We start from the raw sequence: 16,616 nt of genomic DNA, 5'->3' as shown, positions 1-16,616 counted from the left end.
CCACACTCTGCTTGTCAGAATGGAGAAATAAAAGGGCACCAGCAACTTGGACTGGCCTGTAGCTGGAGAAGAAACTGAAACAAAACTGGACTGTGTTGATTCTTGTGTTCTTAGTCCAGTTAGCGCCAGAATGAAAAATACCCAAAATTCATGTCTCCATGATTGTTCGTTCATATAGGCATTTTCATTTCTTCTTCTTTTCTTGCCTAATACATTTTGAATACATCGATTTCTAGTTGATTGGTTTATTCACCTTGGATGTATAATTTTTTCCATTACCATCATCACTTTGTATTGTTCACAACGTGGCTGAGTGGTTGAAGTGGACATTGCTGTTGAAACTCCGCCACGTCGTCATGAAAAAGTGATTCTATTTTATACTCCATTTCACGGCTCTACTTCTTCTTTGTTTTCGTCAACATGTATACTTCTTTGTTTTCATCATCATTTTCACTTCTCCTAGGTAAAATGACAATAAACATCTCATGAAACAATACTTGTGATAATCATACAGAATCAGTGATGCATGTCACACAGCCAATTAAATGTTTCTTTCAATTATCTGAGTTCTATCACGTTCATTTGAAATATCACATCTATCTATCTGCCATGTACATTCACAAACCAACCTCACTATCACCTGCTATATTGTAGTTCTCGTATTGATTCATTGAGAATTATTTTAATTCGTTATGTAGAAGTTGTTATAGTCCCACATGAAATTTGGTCTTGAATTTGATATTGAAGAATAGTGAATTGAATCTTCAAATATTCAACTTCTTATCTCCTAATCCTAGATTTACAATTCACAGAGGGAACTGTAATCAATTCAACAATCGATAGAAAGTGAAACACGAAACAAATCAATGCTAGATTGTAACAGTGGTAGCTGTGCATTGTATAATCTCATCATTAACATTCCATAAGTGTTTTACGCAATCCTACATTATTAGCGAATGCATTTGTACAATCGGTTACTATATCGAGCAAAGTGGAACAAGACTGTAATTCATCAGTGACGGATCAGGGAATGCTGGGGAACATATTGGCAGAATCGAACAGCAATCAGTGCAATAGCGATCGACCAAAACCGCACCAACCCACAGCATAACCACATCACAGCGGGTTGGCATCTTCAATGGTAATTTGTTATTATCTTTCTTAGTGCATGTTCGCTGCAATGAACTGCATTCACCTTCACTCCACTACAAAACAAACAACGGTGCATTCGAAGATGCATCCATTCGATATATGCATGCATCCATTCAATTCGGAAAACACCAATCATCGACCTTTGCTTTCGAGAAAATCATTTACCGAAGATGCAACACGCTGTGGTCAGAGGAGACCATGCAGTCAGTACACCACCAGCGTTATTACAAGCTATCTCACTCTTTCCGTAGAAAATTGCATTAATGCAATATCGCCAGTGCAACATCGCAATTTGCTCTGTCAATGGCCTCTTTTGTTTTCAAACACACAAAGGAAGAATAGCTCACATTTTGCTTTGTGATTTCCTTCAGTATTTTTCCTTTTTATTTTATTTGTGTGAAGATGTACCCTATTGAGAACCGTTGAGGGAAATCATTCCGTTATTATTCCAAAGATTCTCTTCTTCGCACTTGACTTCTAACACCTGCTATCCTGCTATTTCTATCTGAGCAATTCCACACACTTCATAGATTTAGAATTTCATATCCAAATTGTTGAATGATAATAATTATGTTGATTATTCAACAAAACATGATTGCTTTTGTTTGAACAGTTTTTTATGCTTTCTATTCAAATGATCGATTATTTTGAAATTGTTCATTGAAACAGATCAACTCAAATATTCAATTGTGCAACAACACGAAACATTGGAATACATTTTTTTTGTTCCATTCTCAATGAAATGCTGTTCGTTTTCCAACCAATTCAACACGCACATCAGCCGCCGAAAACAATTCTCCCTAGTTCTCGACCAATAAAAACGAGCATCTAGAAACAAATTTCATGATAGCATCTAGAGTTTGGAGCGTGAATTTTATCGCCGCATTCATTAAGAGAGCACAGCACATTGGGCCAATGCACATTACTCGCCCTCCATCGCCCATTATTCCCACAGCTTCAAATTTGTATAATGGAAAATACAATAATAGTTTGTTAGGCGTGTGCTGTTATGGAGGCAGACACCTAAAGCTCAAAATTAATTGTGCAATTATTTCTGATTTGCAGTTTGGTAAAAGTAACCTATCGGCCACAGAGCATTGTCCGATTTGACAGGGACCCACAGCGTTGAATACGCCAGTGTAGCTAAATTCGTGCACTATAAACCATCGGTAGCCCATTAAAACTCGCCGAAAGCGGGACTAAAGAATTGTATATCTGTGTATAGATGGATTGCATCTAGGCATTATTATCTGCTTCTATCTATAGATAGCATTCACAGCGGTCCATCTGTATGGGAAGTGGAGAAGTATATGGATTCGGACACGGACCGCCTAGACAGGACACTTACACACACGGTACAATTCTGGCCCTACGAAAAACATGACACATTCTCTCTCTCATTTAATGTCTCTCTCTTTCTCACCCACGCAACTTGCGTCCTGACTGCCGTGTAAATTCTTATTTACGACTTCTGCCCGAGTGTTGATACAAACTGACTCTTATGTTTTATTTTTTGACTGCTGTGCACTGAAGAGTGTTTCAAACTCACGGCTTCTTATGGCAGCAAATCTAAACTCTCTTCATCATGTTTTGGAAAATGATTTCCAATGTCAAATCTTAATTTCACGGTAATAATTCCTACTGTTTATAAAAATAGGTTATGAAAAATTATTATAAGAGCATTCATGTAATGCAAAGTTGTTAGTTTTTTGAAACTCATGTCCAACATGAACTTCATTAACAATAATCAGATTCCCTTTGCATTTCATAATCATATCCTCTATAGCTCCCTGTAGCTTGATCAAAATTCATCATCCATGAGGACAATTGTATGGGTGTACGAGAGAAAATTCGAACGAAACTGAGGAATAGAGAACAGGCCAATTACTCCAGGTCAGAGCTTATTGAGTACGCAGTTGGCGACTTTGGACTTTGAGTGAGCGTCGCGAAGACTTGAGACGTCTAGCAGTGTTTGATGACAGAGACAGAGTGCACGAGAAATAAAGGTGGAAAAAGAAAAAGAAGCCGACTTGTGGATTGGTTGACTGTAAGGCTGGAGGCGGGCATTCACAGAAAATAGTGCGCAGCTTTTCTTTCATTCTGATAACGATACGAGGACGACGTTTGTGTCCAAACTTACGGCTCCACCTCTACTTTCCCTCCTTCTTGGTCCAAAGCCTGTCAGTCACTCGTGTCACCCCACTTCTGTTCTCATGACACCACGTCCGATGGGGGAAACCGAGTATGTGGGGGGATTTCTCGCGGGGGACTAGAAGAAGAGGGGGGCCCGATCTCCACCTGTGGCACAGCTACGCCAACAATCACTCTCCCGCACGCGCACGTCCAATGCTCACATAGCTATTGTCAGTTTTTCTTTGTCAGGCAATCTAGGAAAATAGGGGATCTTTAAATAATCTATCATCAGAAATTGAGGAACATAACACTGCTTCTTCACCAATAGCTTGAGTATAATATTTTGCTTAAATATGATTGTTTAAATGTTGAAATGCCATCAATAAATACTCTATTACACGCACAGACATTTTCCATGTTTATGAACTAGACATGTTTTACAAAATCTTGAAATCCACTATCCCAATATTTCTTACATATGACTAATAATAGGTTAATTATGATTGTTTAAATTTTGAAATGCCATCAATAAATATTCTATTTCACGCATAGACATTTTCCATGTTTTTGAACTAGACATGTTTTGCGAAATCTTGAAATTTACTATCCCACTATTTCTTACATGTGACTAATAGGTTAATTCAAGTAAATTTACTTTTGGTTGAATCAAGAGTTGAATATGATTTCAGTTCACTTGGAGATATTTTCTACTGAGCACTAATATGAGTACATGGGATTTTTATAGATTTTATGAAACCTCGAAAAGAGATTGAACTAGACAGCAAATCGGAAATGGCACGTAAAAAGATGTTTTATTGATTATAAGGCTAGGAGAAATACTGCTGAGAATACAGAACACAGAATCATCACAAACTTATAAGAATATTTTGTTCTATTGCAACAAATATTTTTGATATGATGAACGTTTAAATAGTCTATCTATCTTATCTCGATGAGAAGAGTGACTTTAAATTAGATAATTTGTTTATTAGAGAACTAATACTGTTGTGTTATGTTAGTGAATCGCTAAGCTTGACACACGTACCGAATTTCATGTCAAAATATCACCGCTGGCTATCAATCGCGTGAAAGTTTCTTGTATTACACAATTCGACCGAAAAATATTTTCGTGAAATCAATAGCTGCATTGTTGTGTTGTGAAATTTCTGGCTAGTAATCCGAATATTTCTAGCTATATATTATGTATAGACGGATACTTGTAAGGAAAGAGATACAAATAACACAGTGAAGGAGACTCAATTCGAGAGGTGTCAGTTTCATCTGTCGAAGGTGTGGACCAACCATATATCAAATCACATCCAAAATCCTTCTAAAATTCTTCGTCTCTTCTTGAGTGCGTAATGCAATCCTTCTCTATGCTTGTAATCTAATCAACTAGCCACAACATAATATACAAGGATAAGGGTATTTTTGAATTGCACACAAATATTATATAATCAATTCAGTATTATCCGAGGAGTTGACATATTTCTTTCAGTGAAACAAATGAAAATGGGAATTATAATAACCTATATCTCAATCATATGACTTCAGTAAGTTCATCAAAACAATTGCAATTCCACGCTCATTCCTTTACTTTCCAGAGATTAGGACCAGATTTGAGATTTTCGCTGCCCAATAGTAAGGTTTGCCTTCTTTGACATCAAAGTTACCATCTTCTCTTAGCAAATAATTTCACAGTGATCATCGAATAATAAGAATAGTTTACTGAGAACTATGAAAACATTGCTCATCACAATAACTAAAGCTGAAAAGATACATCTGGAAAATAATTTTCACTTTGAGAATGACCCTTTTCTCAATAGAACAAATTTTTCTCGTTAGAATTTATCACAATTTACTACTAGACTTCTATATTTCGATACTATTCACAAATAATTTCACTTGAAATTATCTTGAACTAGTGATCATCTTTCACTTAATTCAACATCACTTCTAGCAACCCTGTACTATAATTCAATTTTCTATGGTTATTTCTTCAAAGTAATTATTGTAAGAAAATAATCTAGGCTACTAATGAATCAACTCCCATTACATGGTGGCAAATTCCATTATTATTCTTCCATATTTATACTCCAACAGTTTATTTATCATACGTATTTTTACAGCATCATACACCTGTAGTTTATTCTCTGTCATCATACGTGTTTCAAATATTTCCACACTTAAGGAAAACTCTATTTCTACAGGAATTCTCTCGAACATTCAAATGGGAAACATCATACTGATTCTGTGATCATTAGTGTAATTTTTTATTTCATTGGAAATTACCACATATTTTTTCCTAGAAGTCTCGTCTCCACTACTAAAATCTTATATTTTCAATTCATTCAATCACATCTTGTCCTAACTTGTTCACACTAGCTTACAGCTATAGGACTTTGCATTAGATTAGCCCCTAGCCGAATGCGAGAGTCGAGGGTCGCGTTGGCCATGGGAATGGCCCGGGGTCAGCGACAGAATGCATTGCAATGCCTCCCCTAACGAACAGTGAATCTGCTCGCCCCATTCATCCATACGCACGCACGCACAAGATAACCCCGACTAGCCGTTCCCATAGTCTTAGCCCTTATTTCGCTCTCTGTCCATCACACGAATTGAGCCCGTATCTCTCTCTGTCTCTGCCCAGGGTCCGCACGGACACCGCTAAAATATTCAGATGCCCTCTCCTCTGTCATACAGCCCCCTCATCGCGAGACAGAACTCATTGTCTTGCCACTCATTCTGATCACCTTCCTCGACCCCCTGTGCTCTGTGCTCTATCACTATGTGCGACAACGCCAGCGACAAAACTACACTACTCGCAAAACGACAAATCTCAGCATTAATAATAAAATTTGTAAACTTTAATTACTCCTGCACTCACTATTCGAACCAATTGATTTATTTTTCATAGATAATGATTACATTTTTCCATTGCTTTATTTGCACTAATTCGGACTGAAAATAGTGTAAGTGATTCAAATAGGAAAGAACTTAACTTTAACATTCAATTGTCAATTAAATGGTACATATTTGATACACTTGTTATAGTGAAGGAGTAATATGATTCAGATTTATATGAAAAATTTAAATGATTTTATTCTATCGCCAATGTTCGACTCATACCTAAGATAATATTCTTATACACAATTCTATGAATTATAAAAATACGAGTAATTTTAATCTTAAGGAAGTTGCAACGATAAAAGTATTATAGTAGCCTACTGATTGTATCTAATTTTTCTGGCATACAAAAAAAATTCACAATAGAGAAATAATGCCTCATTATTTTTCCAAACTAATGATAAATGGAATCACTTAATTGAAATACTGTATAGCTGAATCATTCGAATTTTATTGTTTTCACAGAATAATTCAAACAAAAGTTACATGTTTTTTATACTTTTAGTAGTTATATACTACTAAAGGTGGAGAGTAGGAGGAAAATCATAAGATAACTCAAGATGATTCACTAAAAAGCATCACTTGATTTCATATTACAACGACTTTCTGCAAATTTAGATTAACTGAAATCTTAGAGAAAAGATAGCATAATGATAAAATCTTATGCAATAATATTTGATTCATTTTTAAGTAATGAATTTCGTCTGTCTTTTGATTGACTTGAATCTAGTGTATTGATAGAAAGATACCTGAAACAATTTGAATTATTAAACATACACCTAAAATTGACCCCAAGTTTCATCAGTAAGAAATATTTCTTGGTGTAGGTAAGTTAATTAAGAAAGAATTCAAAGTTTTAAAATTTTTTTTCATAAGTCCTTTAATTTAAAGGTATTTCTATTTTTGATTTACAAAATCAATGTTTTTTTTAACTATTAAACTCAGTTGATGGTTTATATAAAATTTTAATTTTGGATATTAAAGAAGCAGATGTGTTTGACTTAGTCCATAAATGGTTTTAATGAAAATTTGGAAATATCACAATGGACTGTTTAAGTTTTTATACGACATAGATTAATTTTCGAATTGATCAAAAACTATCAGTTTGATTATAAAGGTTTGCCGGTAAATTATAAGTAGCATGTACCGTTTTTTGATCTGTCACTAAAACAATGTCTTTTCTGATACTAAAATCGATCTTCTCAAGCTCCCTATTTGATTAATCTCAATAGAAAACGATGAGCTCAACATGAGAAACCAAAAAATTCCCGAACTTTGAGTCATAGATTGATATTTTCAATTTAGTACAATTGTTGATCACTTGGGTAGATTCTGAGACAAAATTTTCATAGGAAACCGATTATGCTACCAACTGGATGTTATAGTTTCTCATAATATTCGACAATGGAAAGGAACTTCAGGGTTAAGTACAGGACTTCCGAGGTATTTTGTTTTACATTTACCTATATTAATCATATCAACAATATGTTGAAGTTTATAAAGCTTTTCCTTAACTCTCATCAAGCATGTGGAGTGAACGATGATGAAAAGTATGGACAATATCACTATAAGACACGAAAATTTGATAAAGCTATCAACAAGTATAGGGAAGTACCTTTCACGATTTTCTCACTGTGGTGTATGTTCTCGATTTATCATTAGCCTACATAAATTCTCGGAAACGATGAATGTTGATCTAATTTCGTCAAGATGTCCTATGGGATTCATTCAGAAAACTATTTGCCGTTCTGATCTCATATAAGCAGAATTCAGTGGAAACAGAATGATTCAGTTTGCAGTAGCCTAATCTACTTTATCCCGTAATAGTATCTGGAGGAAAATCCTCATACAATCGAACCATCACAACTGACTTATCGTTGAGGTCATAGTTCTTCACGTTAGAAATAAATTTCTCTTATCTTCACTGCTAATTCGGTATCTAATAGGTGAACATGAATTCTAGGAGAATTGACCTTATACGGAGAGTTTCTATAAGAATTTCACTCATCGTATTCTCGGGATAACTATTGTACGCATCAAACTATTCATTGGAAAATTCACGGTTCAAGCTTACAGTTGTGTCAAGTAAATAGGGTGACAAATCATATTTCTATATTATCATTAGTTTATGAAAATAATATGAAGAATTGTATTTTCTGTTTAATAAACGATCAAGACGTTATCGATAATTTTTGAATTTTGATCCATTTTTTTTAAAGTTACGATCATGTTTATTCCCATGAAATTTACTTCATTATATAATTCATGATCTTATTCATTACGTTATTGTTACTCTATTATGATAATATGTTACTTGATAATATGATTTTTCATGAATGAATAAATTTTAATTGAATATGACTTTATGGTCAATATTATAACAAAATTATTTTACAAATATTGTGACATGAACTCGTTCAACCAAAAACTACACATTTTTAGTGTTCTTCCTAGAATTCATTCTCTATGCTTTGAATTTATGAAGAGCCTCCAAGTTACGTTTTCAATCATTGATATATATTCTTTAATTCCTTGAGGTGTCTATTTTTATAAGGTTCGTCGATTGTGCACTCTACCGGGAACATTTCGTTATCTTCCACTGTTATTAAAAAACAAGGTAACCTAGCTCTAGAATGAAAATTTTCTCAAAATTGAACTTTGAGAGAGAACACTGTTATTAAAATACAAGGTAACCTAGCCCTAGAATAAAAATTTTCTCAAAATTGAACTTTGAGAGAGAACACTGTTATTAAAAAACAAGGTAACCTAGCCCTAGAATGAAAATTTTCTCAAAATTGAACTTTGAGAGAGAACACTGTTATTAAAAAACAAGGTAACCTAGCCCTAGAATGAAAATTTTCTCAAAATTGAACTTTGAGAGAGAACACCAACCTGAAACTATTGTACTCCTCGAACCAGGTATCCTCGTCGTCGTCCAGACCGCGCTGCCAAAATTTTGGCTTCGTCTTAAAAACGGGCGGAGGCACTTCGGGGGGACAAACAAAATTTCCCGAGTAAGACGTTATAGCAGATACGACAAACACTGGTGGAAAACACTCGGCCCGCTACAGGGGTCGAGCCGACGACTGTTGTTTGTTTTGATAAATTTATTACGAACTGAGAAGTAAATCAATCACAGACACTGACATGTTTCACGCACAAATCCAGAATTGCACAGTGGTCACGAGTGGAAAATGCCGGAAAACTGCGGGTGGCACTGGAGCACTGACGCGCGCGCACCTCCGGCTAGCGAGCTGATGATCTTTCGCAATATTTTCCAACACCTGTAACGTGCCTGGTGTGGAAGAGTACTGGTAAAAACTAGGACCCGACTGGGTAAGCCACGAAAGCCCCTTCCAACCAACCCTCCTCCCCGCTACACCCTGCCACACACACGCACCATCCATCCCCACCACGTCTACCTGTACCTCCTCTTATCCCCACCTGTGGACAATAGTGGACACACACACACACACACACACTCACAACTCACATCGACTACTTGCTATACAAAACACCTGAAACGTGTATGTAGACTCTACCTGTAGCATTGCTTCATTGAGTTATGCTCAGCCCCAGACATTTCTGATAAGATTTACCAAAATGCATCCAATATTTTTCCAGTTTTCTATAAAACTCAGTGATCATTACTTCGGGAGATGAAAAACTGATAATCAGTTGGGAACTGTTTCGTTTGGAATACCATAATGTTGTCAAAATTCACCATAGAATTAATAATCAATCAAGTGAATTCAATCGATGAATTGAAAAACTATAATAGTTTCAACAAAGAGAACAAACAGGTTCATGATATATCACAATTATTATGTATTTTTCTTTTAGGCGATAAGCGTATCGCTGATAAATTAACGTCAATGGACTTGAAATTGAGTTTATTTGACAAACATTACTGAATCAGAAGTAAGAAATAATCTGGAAAATAAGGAAGAGAAAACTCGAGTATTAAGGGTCCGAACATGAATCTTAAAGATTAACGAATTGGGTTGTCTACGATTTCAAACATATAAATGATTTGATTGTCTAATTGGACTCAGTTGAGGCTTGAGACTATCAAAAATATTATTCGATGTGAATATTAACTTATACGTTCTTAGCGAGTGACATGATGTTCTATGAATTTTTGGTATATGAAAATTCTGGAGCTGAACACACTTTCTATATTCTGTATGGAAATGAGAAAAATATATTATATTTTTCTCATTTGATGGTTTATTGTGTAAAATTAGTTTTAAGATCTCAAGATTGAGTTAGATAGTTAAAGTAGTGAGGAACACTTTTTATCTTTCTAAACCGCCAAAAAGATATGTTGTAATCCATTTATTTCTCATCACATTAATTAGATAAAAGTATCATAAATTTAGTCAACCCTTCATAATGTGTAGTTTGAATCAAAATTCACACCCTTTTAGGAGAATTGGTTTGATGAGCAGAACTTGCCCTCACCAAAATTAATTTCAAGAATAAACTATTTTCCAACCAATTCTTGATCAGATTTAATTTTTTCGAAACAAAAACGCTGTACAATTAACAAGTGATATTGAAGTGAAAACTGAAGGTCAGATGCTCATTGGTTAATCAATTTTTAGCTTTACTCGATGTAGCATAGAGAAAAGATAGCACAATATATAATTCTCTTATGCTATCTTACCTCTATGATGGTACATAGTTAGTTTGAATGCCGATATATATATATATATATATATATATATATATATATATATATATAATCTAGCTACATTATCAGATAATTTTCGCAGCAAATAACACTGATCAATAGAAAAATGTCATCGAAATGAATGAAACTATCATTTATTCACGATAATGACTATTTGTGAGTCAGATTAGATGTGCTAAGTTCATTTGTGACACTAGTGCATCATGTATTATTTATTCTTTTTTATTAATTATCTATTGATTCATACAATAAGTACATCTTAAAAATGTTAGGGAGAGGAAAAATAAGGTAACCTTGTGCTATCCCTCTCCCAAATTTATGATGTCCAAAGTTATTCGATTATAACAGAGTTTACTCAAACAAACTTGATGTTTCAGATAGAATAAATCCTAAAAACCGGATTACTGGCCTAAGAATGATCAGTTTTGAACTTGAGAATGACCGGCAGAGTCATTGACTGAGCAGCCTAGGGCCATCGATCCACTGCACTCTGCACCGCACTGCATCTGCATCCGGACTGCATCAATCCTGGACAAACCCGTCGTAGCCGCAACACAACTTCCATCCATATAGGCTAGTATGCAAACACACTGAACAAGTTTCCAGGGCTGGTGACCTGGTTTTTCTGGTTCTACCTATATCCTACCGCATCAATAACTCTGTTTACAAACAAACCACGAAAAGTGACCAGACGCAACTGCAAAATGCATATGGTCACAGTCGCAGCCACTCATTCAAACAAGTTGTCAACTCAGGTATGTGTGTGTAGTAGTGTGTAGGCCAAGGCACTACAAATGTCACATGATGTACGTAAACAGTGTTGCCGATAACTCCACATACTTTACAGTATTCTAGTAACTTGTAGATAATGGTTAGTTCTGCTAGAACAAATTTAACTCACTGAGTTCAAATTGAAATTAATTTTTCCTACAGTTACGTTGAAAAGTGGCCATTGCTGCACTAATTACAGAACGCAAAGAATCACTTTTCCGCTCTAGTGCGGGAAAAATTTTTCTGCACTCCAGATTTGCAACATGGCAACGCAAAATACTTAGTAGGTTATATGGAGCACCAGTGCAGCAAAATCAAAATGAAGTTGGCAACAGTGACTGCTGTGGCTGCTATAGTGAGCAGAGGTGCAACCAAGCACAACGCGCTAATTATTACATTATATATTATAACCAAGGACAACGAGGACTTTAGGATTTTAGGATTAAGGTTTTTATCAATAATAAAATTACACAGAAAAACATTTGATGGATTTCAGGCAATTTTACCCATAATTACCCACTTTTCATATTCAATGGTAACTGTAGGAAAAACTTAATGTGAAATACGTGCGCAAAGTTCCTCTGCTGCACTCAAGATACCATTCCGCCCTCGCCTTTTCTTTCGGTGCAGCAAACTGTCACTTTGCGCACTAGTTGCACAAATAACTATTTCCTTCTTCGTTCATATAGAGTGTAATACAAATGACAAGTATACAAACAGGATGAAGAAGGCTCCACACATGGGCCAATGCCTGTGGTAAATGTGTATTCTGATTATAACACTAAATATTATATCCATTTTCGAAGTCATAATATTCCATTATGGTGATGTATGAACACTATAATAATTTTTTTGTATCATTGTAATATAAAATGTATCATTCAACCATTTCTTCATTTGTCAATTCACTCATCTAACAAGATATGCAAGCTATTTTTTATGTTTCTTAGGCTAAATCTGTTGCATCAGTTTTAATTTTCTAACTAACTTTATTGTATATTTTGTATACTGAGATTCTGCATTGTCTAGTTTTAGCCTTTCCCTGAATAATTAAATTTTTAGGCTATTTACATGACACGTTCTCTCAGGCTATTTATTTCAAGTCAAATCAAAACTTTTCTATTCGCGAACTTTGAGTAGGCAAGTTCCAACTTAGAAACTCCCAACGATTGGAATAGGCTACTAGGTAGAATGCGGTGAATTACTATAGAATGGTGAATTACTATTGATAATAGTAACAATATAATGAATTATAACAACATCAAATGAGGACTCATTGAATGTTACAAAATTATACTGTGTCCATAGGCTGACCCATATAAAAAAGTCCGAAACACTTATCTGGTAAGTTACTCCCAATCATGCAGGTTACAATATTCTCCCTGGATTGTGAATTATTTTCCCTGAATTGTGAATTATTCTCCCTGAATAGAGAATAGTCTCCCTGACAACTGTGAACTATCAAATACAGGAGAGATGACATCCCTTATATTTCCCTTACAATAATCAGTCGAATCCTGTAGCATCGTTATCTGAACAGGACAGAGTAGTGAGGATCACATACTTCATTAGGCCAGAGAGCATTATTTAGGCTCCAATTCGTACAATGGCTACGATTGGAAAGTGCTATAGTTAACTAGCCTTTAGCCTATTGAAAGGCTGTTTAGTTATGTGCATCATCAACGGTACTTGTCTTATTATACGGCGCCCAATAAATGCCTCGTAAAGCCATTGTTTATGGCGATTAACTCGGGTGATGTGCACTGTGCTGTACGCAGGCGCAAGATAGACACAGGCCGTTTAACAAAATATATCACTGGAACACCTGCATATAAATACACAGCTCGTGTACTCTAGAGGTTAATGGGGGAAAGTTGGGATGGTGAAATTGAGTCAATCGAAGGCTGTTCAACACTGTAGGATGGACCCCTCATAGAGAGAATACTAAAAGAGAGACAGAAAGAGAGAGAATTGTGCAAGTTTCACAGATTCTCACCAACAATAATCTGTAAGTGAGCTAATTTTCTCTTATCCTGATCAGTATACGTATTTAGCATACATTTCTCCATTTCCTTTATTCCTACACTCTCCTTCACAGCGATCATTGGGTTTGTATTACTGTACTGACCTTGCCTTCTTTATGCAAAGCACCCGATTTGATTAGCCTTTCAATAGCGGCATTGATACTAGCATTAGATTGGGCACCTTATTTGGCCGACCGCTGAATAGGATCGTGGAACAAATGTCGCATGTAAAACCTATTGTGAGTCGTCGATTCTAATCGTACACATTTTACTGTAGTCAACTAAATAATGTGCTTATAATAGTTTTTAATATTCTTGTAGAAGGAAAATTCATTAGTTACAATATGAAACCTAATTTCATGTATATATGTGATGAGAGATACGGCAAGACTGTGATAAAAAGTACATTAGAAGGAAATCTAAGATGGAAACTTTGTACTGTATGAGACAGCGTAATGAGGAAAATTTCTCCAAGTTACTCAATGGTATGAAGTAATCAATTTCCTCAGTAATTTCTTCTATCATAGGTATTGGAATTGACATCAAACGTACATGAATTGTAATGCTGACTATTTAAGAATATTCAAGTCCAAGTACTCGAGTTCTCCTATTCTTCAAAATAAACTTGCAACTCATCTATGACCAAAAAGCTTCATCTTCCAACTATATTCTCAGCTCCAATCTGCTCTATACAACCTACACGTATATAATTCAGAATGTAATACTGTACTTTATTCATTGCTGTATTCTGTCTAGCGTAGATAGACAGGATAGCTTCCGGTGCGAAGTTATTAGTCCAGACAAACGACGCTCTACTCAGTCTACTGTGTGTATCCTGCCATTTAACACGAAAATTATCAGTAATCTCCGCGCCACCGACAGGAGACCCTCACGAACAGGAGTTGCTGCCTGCCGAGTGAGAGGCGTGGACCACTCACTATCTCGATCGTGCGAGTTCCACAGAATAGAGACGAGCTGATAAGAGGGAGACGAGCAGTGTCGAAAGACGCGGAAATTAATCCGCTTAAGCGCAAAGAGAAGCGGAGAAGAAAGATGGCGGCTGAAAGATAACGCCAACGATTGTGTACTTATTTTTTCTCTTTTGCTGGCTTGCTACAGAATTGAACTCATCTACAATCCGATCTTCTTCTTCTCCTCCCGGTTAACCGTCTCCCTGCTCCAAGATTTCTGATACAGTCAGACACATCACTTCCACATGAACTACTATTCTACTGAGTAGAAAGCAATCTGAAACGGCTGCTGTATAAGATGAGTTTATGAGGCTCTAGTTCAAGTATTAGGCCACGACTACAAATGATACCTTCCCACTTGCTTCATTTCATTTATTCAAATAAACATTAATCCATTATGAGAAGCGGTTTTGTTTGAGAGTTCCATCTAGATAATATTATATTCCGTTGCAGTTAAAATTAAGTTAACAAATTTTCGAAAATTATATATTCCATTGCAGTTGAAATTTAGTTTACAAATTTTCGAAAACTACTAGACACATTATAAAATTAAATTTCCAATATTATTGTCTAGATCGATTTGATTTCAGTATGATGAATATCTTCCTAGAGCATGAATAGGAGGATTGAGAACTAGGAAAATGTAAAATTCTTCAATAAACCCCAATAATAACTGGGATCCTGTATTGATTTATATTATCATTATCATCCATATTCTTCTGTCATTCACAAATTCCACCTATTTATTTAATGAATTTCAATTTTAGATTTGTTTTAATAGTTCTCAATCACAAGTCACATATCATGCAATGCCTGGATACTTTGATAACAAGATAATGTAAAAATAGTATCATCGAACAGGCATAGTTAGAGCAGTAGTACCCACAACATCCTTTATTCATAGCAGTTAAAGAATAGTATATTCTGAAAATAGATGCTAAAAAAGTGTACCGACAATCTGTACTGAACTGTTTTCGAACTTCTGTTGTTGACTTTGTGTTCATTGGAATTATCAAAGAGTTATAAAATAATTATTGTCTGAAAATTTTCTAACTGTATACCTCTCAAATAGCTAAATAGCTAGAGAAGTTATTATATGTACTTGATGAAATGTAATGTTGTGAAAATTGAAATAAATAAATAAATTGAATAGATTTGTTTTCGCAGGAGTTTTTAATTTTGTTAGATTATAGATAAATAATTCTACATGACTCAATAGAATCATTCTTTCTGATCACTTAAGCAAAAGTATGCATTCAACATAAGACCTATTCATGAGGAATATCAAACACAAAAGTCTCACTGTGTGAAGCATTCACTTCGAACAACTTCATATAAGTTTTTTAAAAACACATTTTTCTGAAAAATAACGAGAAAGCTCTATTCACATGCCGGCAGTCAACAGGTGAACAAGTATTGCATTGATTTTTCCCCTACTATATTCATTTAATAGATTACGAGGGGTCGTTTTTTTCAAAATCAAACGAAGGGGGAGGGTTGATGTTTCATTTTCGTTGATTCCATTCCGAATTCACCCTTCACGATAATTTTTTCCTCAAACCTGGCAGTTTTAGAAAGTTCACCCCAATGTGTTTTTATATACAGAAATCAAGCCCACATTATTGCTATTCTTTGGAGTTAGGAGATGTGTCTATAACGTTGGTTCAGAAAGTGATCAAAAGTAAAGAGAGAGAGGAAAGATCGTATGTCTTCAATCAAGGAATAGATCAGTCAATAGTATAAAGTTTGTGCGAATATTCTCCAAGTAAATTCATTAAATGTATTTATGTTTTATAAAACAGTTTGAACAGTTGAAAGTGAATATATTTCCAAGTACCTATTTCATTGAGAAACTTTTTATTGATAAGTTTGACAAGTTAAAAGTGAATATATTCCCAAGTACCTATCTCATTGAGAAACTTTTTATTGATAAGTTTGACAAGTTAAAAGTGAATATATTCC

The 16,616-nt window shown here is 35.1% G+C and overlaps 1 protein-coding gene across 14 annotated transcripts in view; it reads right to left on the bottom strand.

Annotated features, from left to right (window-relative positions):
• Positions 1–16,616, bottom strand: part of LOC111057893 (protein grainyhead) — a 222,536-nt gene that overhangs the window by 102,410 nt on the left and 103,510 nt on the right. Inside the window, exon 1 of one of the 14 annotated variants that reach the window (XM_039420408.1) lies at positions 9,085–9,511. The exons of 11 other annotated variants lie outside the window; for them this stretch is intronic. The gene's annotated coding sequence lies outside the window, so the exon portion shown is untranslated. Of the gene's footprint in view, positions 1–9,084; positions 9,512–16,616 lie in introns of those variants that run through there. 2 more of the 14 variants (XM_039420410.1, XM_039420414.1) reach the window with 2 other exon arrangements.

The sequence above is a fragment of the Nilaparvata lugens genome, chromosome 2 (assembly GCF_014356525.2).
Source record: "Nilaparvata lugens isolate BPH chromosome 2, ASM1435652v1, whole genome shotgun sequence".
NCBI classification, from domain to species: Eukaryota; Metazoa; Arthropoda; class Insecta; order Hemiptera; family Delphacidae; genus Nilaparvata; species Nilaparvata lugens.
This window is presented reverse-complemented; position numbering and strand designations above follow the sequence as displayed.